The 10,870-nt window shown below is 49.5% G+C and overlaps 1 pseudogene; it reads right to left on the reverse strand.

Moving 5' to 3' along the window:
* Positions 1 to 9,628: 9,628 nt before the first annotated feature.
* LOC103249784 lies at positions 9,629 to 10,099 on the reverse strand (annotated as a pseudogene).
* Between the last annotated feature and the right edge of the window lie 771 nt (positions 10,100 to 10,870).

The raw sequence follows: 10,870 nt of genomic DNA on the forward strand, positions 1-10,870 counted from the left end.
TGTTTGAGGAAACTTGGTCCAGTCCAGACTGTAGGCAAATGCAAACCTCAGAAACAATGAGCTAGAATCTCATAACAAGCATAGTTTTTCCTTCTGAAATCGAAATTTTCTTTCTACAGTTATCCTCATTTCTGCCAAAGATAAGCAAAGTTTTAAGGCAGTCATCTCCCTGAAGTTTCTATTTCCAAATGATAGTTTTCAGGTTTTAGAGGAGACAGAGTAGGGAATCATCTCAAAGATACAGAGAAATAATTAAAAAAAAGGGTTTTTTTCCCCCCAAAAATGAATTTGGGAGCATATTTGCCTGTTATCAGAAGTTTGCTTTACAGAGGCTGTGGACTAAATTTTGGGTAAGTGACTAAGGAGACAGCAATGGTCTAAATGTTTCCAAAGTCCATCTGAGAGGAATGAAACATCCATTTCTGTTTTCAAGTAGCCTTTCCCCTCTTTTCAGCCTCAGGCGGTTGCTTTTGGCAGACCTTGAATCCCCCCTGTTTTTTAATTTGTGAGTTGGAGTCTCATCTGTTGCCCAGGCTGGAGTGCAGTGACACGCTCACAGCCACTGCAGCCTCAACCTGCTGGGCTCAGGTAATCCTTCCGCTTCAGCCTTCCAAGTCACTGGAACCACAGGAGAGTGCCACCACACAAAAAAATTTTTTGATTTAATGTAGAGACGAGGTCTTGCCTAGTTGCCCAAGCTGGTCTTGAACCCCTGGGTTCAAGCAATCCTCTAGCCTCGGCCTCCGAAAGTGCTGGGATGACAGGCGTGAGCCATCATGCCCGGCTTTCTTGAGTACCTTGAGAGCCCTCCATGAGGGCAGTGGCCTGAAGTTCAGGTGGAGTGGGAAAGGGAAGAGGTCTGGCAGGAGTGGACAGAGGGTTGGAGGCTGAGGAAACTGATCAGATATCGAGGGTGGGCTTTTGGTGTGTGTGTGTGTGTGTGTGTGTGTGTCTAAACTGACTTGCTAAAAGGGCCCTTGCTAAAACTGAATTTGTTGCATTTTCTTCCAATTTGATCTTGAGGTCTTTCTCTGGAGAGTAGCTATAAATTCTAGCCCTGCCCTGATAGGGCTCCAGGAAGGTTGGTCATTAACGTTTACAGTGTGCCTTTCATGGGATACTTATTTATCCTGGAAGATGCCTAAATAACTAAGTATCCAACCCGCGGCCCCATGTCCCTCTCACAACAAACTTGTTTATATGAGCAGACACCCTTGTGGCTCTCATCTGACCAATGTCCAGTTTATTCCTACCAAAATAAACACTCTTAGGAGAACCCTGGCCAGGAGGAGAATTAGATTCGGCTGTGACAGTAAGGTAGGACACAGAGGAGGATTCAAATCAGATGGTGAAGCCAGGTACAACGGAGCAGGCCTCTAGTCCCAGTCACTCAGGAGGTTGAGGCAGGAAGATTGCTTGAGCCAAGAGTTTGAGGCCAGCCTGGGCAACATAGCGAGACCACATTTAAAAAAAAACAAACCACCAACCTAACAAACAAAAAACTCAAAACGTATGGTGAGGCAACATAAAATCTACTGCGGGATTTTACAACATAAAGCAGGAATTCATCACAGGATTTTAGAAGGAAGCACACAGGCAGATTCTAGAGAGGGTTCAGAAGCCCAGCTACAGTTTGGCCATGGAAACGGGAATCCAGCTTGCCCCTGATGCTTTCCCTCAGTAATTTTCCACCCATTGAGCACCATATCAAAGACGCGGGGTAACTGGAAGGAAGACTGGAGGCGGCCCAAGGAGGAAGGAAAAGCACAAGGAATGGAAAGAAGAGGCCTCCAGGGAGCCAGCTTGGGGATATCTCGGGCTTCCCAAAGAGGCCAGTGAAGCTCCACGATAGCTTTTGCAAAAATCGTGCCGACGAGAAAGGAAGCAGGACAGAGGGGGCAGAGTGTGGAGTCGGACAAGAGGACCTTCAGTTGACTGAGAAGTTCCCATGGGAGAAGCAGCATAGAAGAGAGAGAATGAAGAGGTCTTAAAACAACGTACTGGAATTTTTTTTAGTCTCTCTCTCTCTCTTTTTTCTTGAGTTGGAGTCTCACTCTGTCACCTAGGCTGGAGTGCAATGGCACATCTCGGCCACTGCAGCCTTGACCTGCTGGGCTTAGGTGATCCTTCTGCCTTAGCCTTCCAAGTAGCGGGAACTGCAGGTGCACGCCACCATGCTTGGCTAATTTTTTGATTTATTGTAGAGATGAGGTTTCGCCAAGTTGCCCGGGCTGGTCTCAAGCCTGTGGGCTCAAGCAGTCCTCTCACCTCGGCTTCCCAAAGTGCTGGGGTGACAGGCGTGTGCCACTGTGCCAGGCAAATTACTGGAATTTTGATTGGAGTTGTGTTAATACCATTATATGTGTGGAGACTAAGGGAGATTGAGTCTTTCAATCCACGAAAATGGTATGTCTCTTCATGTATGTTGCCTCTTAAGATTCTCTCAACATTGCTTAATATTTTTCATTATACAGGTCTTACATATATTTTGTTAAATTTATCCCTGATTATTTCATGTTTTGGATGCTATTTAAAAAAATAATTTCCAAATACTAATGCATAGAAATCTAATTGATTTTTGTGTATTGACCTTGTCACCAGAGAGCACTACCCTTACTTACTGTCCTAAAACTTTCTTTTTTTTTTTTTTTGAGTTGGAGTCTCACTCTTTCACCCAGACTGGAGTGCAATGGCCGCTCCTGGCCACTGCAGCCTCGAGCCGCTGGGCTCCGGTGATCCTTCCGTCTTGGCCTTCCAAGTAGCTGGAACTACAGGTGCGCGCTACGATGCCTGTCTAGTTTTTGATTTATTGTAGAGATGAGGTCTCGTCAAGTTGCCCAGGCGGGTCTTGAACACGCGGGCTCAGGCAATCCACTCACCTCGGCCTCCCAAAGTGCTGGGATTACAGGCTGAGCCACCGAGCCTGGCCTGTCCTAAAACTTTCAAATAAAGATGGTTTTCCCCACATACGTGGTCACATAGTTGGCAAGAAAGACAGTTTTACTTTTACTTTTTTTGTTTCAGTTGGAGTCTCCCTCTGTCACCCAGGCTGGAGTGCAGTGGCACGCTCGTGGCCACTGCAACCTCAGCCTGCTGGGCTCAGACGATTCTTCTGCTTCAGCCTTCCAAGTAGCTGGAACTATAGGCACGTGCTATCATACCCAGCTCATTTTTTGACTTATTGTAGAGACAAGGTCTCACAATGTTGCCCAAACTTCTCTAGAACCCGTGGACTCAGGCAGTCCTCTTGTCTTGGCCTCCCAAAGTGGTGGGATTATAGGCTTGAGCCACCACGCCCAGCTGACAGTTTTACTTTTCAATCTTTCTGCCTTTTCTTTCTTTTTTTTCCCTCATTACATGGCTAAGATTTCCAGTTCACTGTTGAAGAGAAGCCATGAGACTGGACATCCTCGCTGTCTTCCCAAATGGGGGATAAAGTAGTCGGTCTTTTGCCATTAAGTATGATACTAGTGCTAGATTTTTTTCACACATATCTTTTCAGGTTGAAGAACTCCCCTTCTAGTCTTAGTTTGCTAAGAGTTTTCAATATCAATGAGGACAGAGTTTTTTCAAAATTTTCTACCTCTATGCAAATTATTTTGTTTTTTTATTTTGTAATGGTGAACTACTTTAATTGATTTTCATATGTTAACCATCCTTGAATACCAGGGTAAATCCCACTCCAAATATTATTAGAGTAAATTTGCTAGTATTTTTTTGTGTGTGAGAGAAGTTGATGTGTACTCTTCTTTCTTTCTTTGGTTTTGGAGGAATGAAGGTCTCGTAAAATAAGCTGGAAGTATTTAATTTTCCTTTATTTCTGAAAGTGTTTGAATATAATTGATATTCTTTTTCTCCTTTGCATTTGAGAGAATTCACCAGTTAGACAAGTTGGGTCTAGAGGTTTCTCTGTGGTGAACTTTTAATTAGGAATTTAATTTCTATAGCAGTTATAGGAATACTTAGAGTTTCTACTTTAGTTGTTTATTTGTATCGCTATGATTTGAATGTATTCCCTCCAAGACGCAGGCGTCGCCAGCGTGATGGTATTAAAAGGTGAGGCCTGTAAGAAGTGATTAGGCAATGCCAACTTCTCCCTTATGGATGGGTTAAAGGCACATACGAGAGGCTTCACATGGCGTTTGGCCCTTTTTGCCTTTCTGCCATCTGCCATGTGAGGACACAGCATTCCCACCCTCTGGAGGACACAACATTCACGGTTCCATTCATTCTTCATAAGGAAATTATATTATAAGGAACAAGTGTTTGTAAATACCATCTTTTTGCTTCTGATGCATGGGAGGAGAGGCAGCGACAGAGACAGGAACCAGGAAGACGCGGAGGTAAACAGAAGCATTGTCCCAGACAGTCAACCCCCTTGAAGAGAAAGCCAAGCTTGATCTATCCAGCTAGAGGTTTATCAGTGCTAATGATCTTTTAAATTAACTCTTTGCTTTTCTGTTTTTAATTGTTGTTTTGTTTTTTTTTTGCATTAGTATTTTTTGTTGTCTTCCCGATGCTTGCTTCAGGTTTAATTTGCTCTTCTTTTCCTAAGTTCTTAAGGTAGAACATTTGTTTTATTTTATTTATTGTTAATTTTTGAGTTGGAGTCTCACTGTGCTGCCCAGGCTGTGCGCTCAGGCTGTCCTCTCACCTTGGCTCCCATAGTGCTGGGAATTATAGGCGTGAGTCACCGCCGCCCGGCCTGAGATTTCTATTTTCGAGCAGTAGAAGACAGCATCTGAATTTTGAATTTTTCAGCACATGCAGCGAGTGACAGCAACGTTAAAGACCAAGAAAACAAGCACGATTAACGTTTTGCCAAACCGTTTGACAAAACGCACAGATGAAGAGTCCTCTGCTTCTCCAGCAGGGGGCGTTTTAGGATTTCCTTATAATGCCATGGGTCTGAAAAACCCATTTGTTTGCAGGGGAAAGACAGGCACGGATTTCTCAGACCTCCTCTGCCGTGGTTTGGGCCAGGAGGTCTGCGGGAAAGAGCAGATGAGGAGTTAGGAGACTGTGACCCTTGCATTCCTAGCTCTCCCCTTACTGACCAGTGAGTGACCTTGGTGGGTCCTCAGCACCCAGACCTGCTTCTCTGTCATAGGACCTCCCCTCCTTGCCCCGCCACCGGACTCTGATTGCCAAAGCCCTCTGGCTCTGACAGCACGCACTGCATCCCATCTCGGCAGCTTGGGGTCAGTATAAGGTCACGCCTTTGGTGATACCTTATGTGACTTCATTTTAGCCCCATCTCGTCAGGGCAAGCCTGTCTCTCCACTCCCTTAGTCACTGAGACTTGCTCATCCCCGAGGCTGTTCCTCACAGCTCTGCTTTGCCCCTTGAAGTGGAGGACCTCACGCCTCCACGGCCCCCACTGCCAGCGTCACGCCCCCTGTGCTGGGCCCAGTCAGGGCCTGCCGTCTGGCTGGTCTGGGATCACAGCAGTCCTCCCTGAACGAGCCAGCATTCTGGCAGTGAGAGATGCTTCTTCAATAGCTTTGAATCCGGGAAGGAGCTGACAGCCCTTTCTTCCAGAAGGTTTCTTGGACCCGACGCAATGACTTGTCCACCCCTCCCTAGCAATCGTCGCGGGGAGTGAGAGGGCCCGTCTTTGACAGCAGGCCTGGCTTCCGTGGAAGAAGAATGTTTCTGACTTGCCTTTATTCTAGTTCACTGAGGGACCACTCAGGTCGTTTGTCTCAGGGAGACTCGCTGTCTAGTCTGCTAGAAATAGGAGCTGCTGGAGTCTTTTAAACAGTAATTCTCTTGCTTGAAAGAAAAGAAGTTCTGCCTCCTGGGGTGCCCAGCAACATTTCATGATGGTTTCGTCAGCCTTGTCTTTTCGGGGTGGGGGCAGGGAGATACAGACACACATACAGAGACAAACCAAGAGAGACAGAGAGAGAAAGAAAAAGACAGGAGATACAGAGAGAAAAAGAGAGAAACACGCATAGAGAGAGAGAGACAAAGAGAGAGACAAAGAAAGAGAGAGACAGAGCAAGAGAGAGACAGAAAGAAAGACAGAGAGAAACCTGGACAGAGAAAGACACGGAGAGAGAGACTGACAGAGAGAAATACAGAGAGAGATAAAGAAAGAGATAGAGACAGAGAGAAAGACAGAGAAAGAGATAGAGAGAGACAGAGACACAGAGAGAGAGAGAGACAGAGAGAGAGAGATACATACACACACAGAGATAAACCGAGAAAGACAGAGAAAGAAAAAGACAGGAGACACAGAGAGAAAAGAGACAAAGAGAGAAAGAGAGAGACAGAGTGAGAGAGAGAGAGAGACAAAGAGAGAAAGAGAGAGACAGAGTGAGAGAGAGAGAGAGAGACAGAAAGAGACACAGAGAAAGAAAGACAGAGAAACCGAGACAGAGAAAGAGACAGACAGAGAGAGAAAATGATAGAGAGAAACGCAGAGAGGGATAAAGAAAGAGATAGAGAGAGACAGAGAGAAAGACAGAGAAAGAGATAGAGACAGAGAAAGTCACAGAGAGAGAGAGAGGGACACAGAAAGACAATGTGGTAGAGAGAGAGAGACAGAGATAAGAGAGAAAGAGGGGGGGAGACAGAGAGAGAAGGGGTGGGAGGGTGGGGAGAAACGGGGTGCCGCTTTGCAGAGCCGAGTGGCCGGCTGGGAGGTAGGGAGCCGGAGACAGGAGGTGACTGTGCTGTCCTCTGTCTCCCACAGGAAGTGGGCCGTGTGGCCTCTGCCCTTCCCGCCCGCCCGGGGCCACGAAGGCTGCGAGGAAGTGGCCTGCCAGAGGCTCAGCAGAAGGGAGCAGAGGGCCCGGAAGTGGCTGGCTTTGCCGGGGGTGGCCTCACGTGGGCCCCTGGGCGATGGCAGCTTGCTCTGGCTGGCAGATCCGGGCATCAGGGCTTGGGGGCCGCCCTCCATCCTCAAACCCAGGAGCCGTGATTTCTGAGCCCCGTTCTTAGGAGTGGCTGGGACACACAAAAAGGGGAGCGGCGGCTCAGAGAAGAAAGGCTGTCTGTGGTTTCAGATTTGGTACCAAAGGTCTTAAAAAGCCCCAAAACCTCTCCTCCCTTGGCTCTTCTCGTGCCTGCTGTCCTCGGCCTCCTTCCCATTTCTCTCTCTCCCTTCCCTCCTCTTCTTCCCCTTCCCTCTCCCTCACCTGCTGTTTCCCACTCCTTCTGACGTGGGCTTCCTTGAGGGTCCGCCAAGGAGAGCGGAGAGCAGGGCAGACCGACAGGGTCGCTGTGCCTTTTCCAAAAGACTAAGGTGTAGGTGGCCACCCACAGACGGGCAGCGGGACCTATGGCATAGGATGCGCCCGGGCCACCTCTCAGAAGAAAGAAGCATCTATCTCTCTCTCTTTTTTTTGAGTCGGAGTCTCACTCTGTCGCCCAGGCTGGAGTGCAGCGTCATGCTCCGGCCACCGCAGCCTTGACCTGCTGGGTTTAGGCAATCCTTCCACCTCAGCCCTCCAAGTAGCCAGAATGACAGGTGCACGCTACCACGCCGGGCTTCTTTCTTTTTGATGTATTGTAGAGACGAGGTCTCGCCAAGTTGCCCAGGCTGGTCTCGAGCCCCCGGGCTCAGGCAATCCTCTCGCCTCGGCCTCCCAAAGTGCTGGGATGACAGGCTGCACCACCGTGCCTGGCCAGCATCCATCTCTTGTCCTATTTGCCCAACCCGAGGCCAGTTGCAGGGTGGAATCCAGTCCAGTGTCCCTGCAAAAGCAGGGCCTCACCCTTGACTGATTTCTGCTTCCATTTATAAGAAGGTTTGCACATCCTCCCAAAAGATGTATGCACCATAATGTAATGTATCACCGCACCAATACACGGTGCACATTTAAAGCTCATTAAAAGCAGAAAGGATGAGGGTAAGACTATTAGCAGATGTTCCTATCTGTCTTCTCACACCCTCCCACGTCGCTGTGTGTCCTGCCAGGTGTCTCTACTGCACGTCGGAGTGAGCCAGCCAGGGTGTTCTCAGGGCTGCCGTCTTGCAGGTCTGCTTTGGGTGGGTGGGGGTCATTGAGATCCCATCCACGAATACTCTGGGTCGCCTCTGCTCGTGGACATGGGGAAAGCTTTGTACTTCCCCACCCAGTGGAGGTCATGTTTGGCCGTCGGCGTTGGTCTGGTCAAGGAAATGTGAGCAGAAATGACGTGAGTCACTTCCAGGGGGACGCTCTCAAAGCTGGAGGAAGGGGAGAGCAGGGAGGGCGAGGAAGACGAAGAGGAAAAACAAGCGTGTTCAGTGGTTCAGGCTGCAGGAACAAAATACCGTCGACTGGATGGCTAAAATAGCACAGTGTATTTCCTGACAGTTCTGGGGGCTGGAAGTCCAAGATCGAGATCCCAGCAGGGCTGGTTCCTTCTGAGACCTTTCTCCCTGGCTGGCAGATGGCCTCTTCGCTCTGTGTCTTCATACAGTTGTCCCTCTGTGCGTGTTTGTGTCCTGATCTCTTTTCACTTTCATTTTAATTTTATTTTATTTTATTTTATTTTATGGAGTTGGAGTCTCACTCCATTGCCCAGACTGGAGTGCAGCGGCCGCTCCCGACCACTGCAGCCTTGACCTGCTGGGCTCCGGCGATCCTTCCGCCTCAGCCTTCCAAGTAGCTGGAATTACAGGCATGCATTACCACGCCCGGCTCATTTTTTGATTTATTATAGAGATGAGGTCTTGCTGCCCAGGCGGGTCTCGAACCTGCGGGCTCAGGCAGTTCACTCACCTCAGTCTCCCAAAGGCGCGGATTACAGGCTGAGCCACCGAGCCCGGCACCTGGCTAATTTTTGATTTATTGTAGAGACGAGGTCTCGCCAAGTTGCCTGGGCTGGTCTTGACTCGCCTCAGCCTCCCACAGTGCTGGGATGACAGGCCGAACCACAGAGGCAGACCCTGATTTTTTCTTACCAGGACGCTGGTCAGGTTGGATCAGGACCCACCCATATGGCATCGTTTTACTTAAATTACCTCTTTATGGCCCTGTCTCCAAATTCAGTCCCGTTCTGAGAAACTAGGGGTTAGGGTTTCAGCATGCGAATTTGGGGGATGAGAGGACACAATCCAGCGCATACAAGCGCGTGGAGCCGTTTTCCTCGGTGGCAGTGGTAGGCAGACGTGTGAGCAGAAGGCCTCTTGAGGATCACCTGCTCAGGTATTGCTGCGATCCCAAAAAGGCTCCTGCCGAGCTTGCTGGAATCCTCGGCACGGGATGAGCTCCGTGAACTGCCTCTTCCAGAAGCCTCTTCCTGGCTCTCTCTGCCCCAGACCTTCCAGGGGTTCCACAGGCCTGAATCAGCTGCTTCCCTCCCCAGAAGACTGAGAGGGGCTTCTGCCCTCCTGACCAAACCCCGCCTGGTACAGACGGGACAGGGGGGAGAAGCAAGTGTCCTGTCCCAGCATCGAGCACCTTTCCCAGGTAGGCCCTGTGTGCAGTGGGGGGGGGCGGAGGTGCACTCCCTGGATGCCCTCCTTCCCTTGGGACCTGGGCCTGGCTGACCTGGGCGGGCGAGTCTCCTGGAGGCAGACAAGGAGTCTGGCTTGTCACCTCTCACTCAGATTTCCCTGGAGACTCTGACAAATGCCGCTTTCTTTTTTTTTTTACAGTCAGATCTTTATTTAAAAATCAGATCTGCTGACTTAGCGCTTTCCACCAACTTGGGGAGCAGAAACCTTCCCAGGCTTCACAATCTTTTGCTTAGGTGCTGCCTTTGTGGGTGCCTTAGCAGCAGCCGTGGCAGTCTTTTCATGCTTGCTTAGCTGTTTTTGCTTCCTTAGCAGCCCTGATGGCTTGTTCTCGTTGAGTCTTTCTAACTTCAGGTTTCTGATTCCTCTTGGCCATTATATCAGCAAGAGATGCACCAGTAACGGCCCTCTGGAATTTGACTGCACGGCGGGTTCTTTTCTTTTTACTTTCTTCCGACTGTCCCTTTTTGTGCTTTCTTCTGTAGAGGACAGTCCAGTTTATTTGCTGAGGATTCCTCTTGGAAAGGACGCTGACTCGCATTTTGCGTTAAGAAACTGAAGGACCTTCCCGTCGGTCCTGGCGTAGCGCTTCCTGTGTCCGGGGTCGATCTTGTAGCCGCTGAAACTGCACAGTTCGACCTTCATGATGGTGGCTCCGGGGACCAAATGCCGCTTTCTTAGTGGTCCGGGTGTCCTTGCATGGAGAAGGGGCAAGAAGACAAACAATTCAGGGGCTCCCTGTTTAAATCATGGTTGAGGAAACACCCAGCTGGGCTCGGTGGCTCAGCCTGTAATCCTGCGCCTTTGGGAGGCTGAGGTGAGTGGATTGCCTGAGCCCGCGCATTCGAGACCCGCCTGGGCAGTGAGACCTCATCTCTACAATAAATCAAAAAATCAGCCGGGCGTGGTGGCACATGCCTGTAATTCCGGCTACTCGGAAGGCTGAGGCGGAAGGATCGCCGGAGCCCAGCAGGTCGAGGCTGCGGTGGCCGGGAGCGGCCACTGCACTCCAGTCTGGGCGACAGAGTGAGACTCCAACTCAAAAAAAAAAAAAAAAAGGAAATACCCAACTGCCCTGCAAAACTGCACCACGCCTTATCAGATTCTTTCCTGGCGCCTGTGCCTACAGGTGGGAAATGTTCATTCCGGCTTACCTCCTGGAAGGGAGTGGCAGAAAATCACTTCTCAGAGCCCTCAAAGACTTTTTGTCCTATTTTTCATTATTTAACTTAATTTTATATTTGAGTCTGGCGGAGGCCTCTCCTTGGAGGGCAGTGGCACAATCATGGCTCTCTGTAGCCTTGACCTCGTGGGCTCAGGTGATCCTTCCACCTCAGCCTCCAGAGTCGGTCTTGCTATGTTGCCCAGGTTGGTCTCGAACTCCTAGGCTCAAGGGATTCTCCCACTCTGGCCTCC

The sequence above is a fragment of the Carlito syrichta genome, unplaced genomic scaffold (assembly GCF_000164805.1).
Source record: "Carlito syrichta isolate Samal-C Ts95f unplaced genomic scaffold, Tarsius_syrichta-2.0.1 Scaffold123411, whole genome shotgun sequence".
Lineage (NCBI taxonomy): Eukaryota > Metazoa > Chordata > Mammalia > Primates > Tarsiidae > Carlito > Carlito syrichta.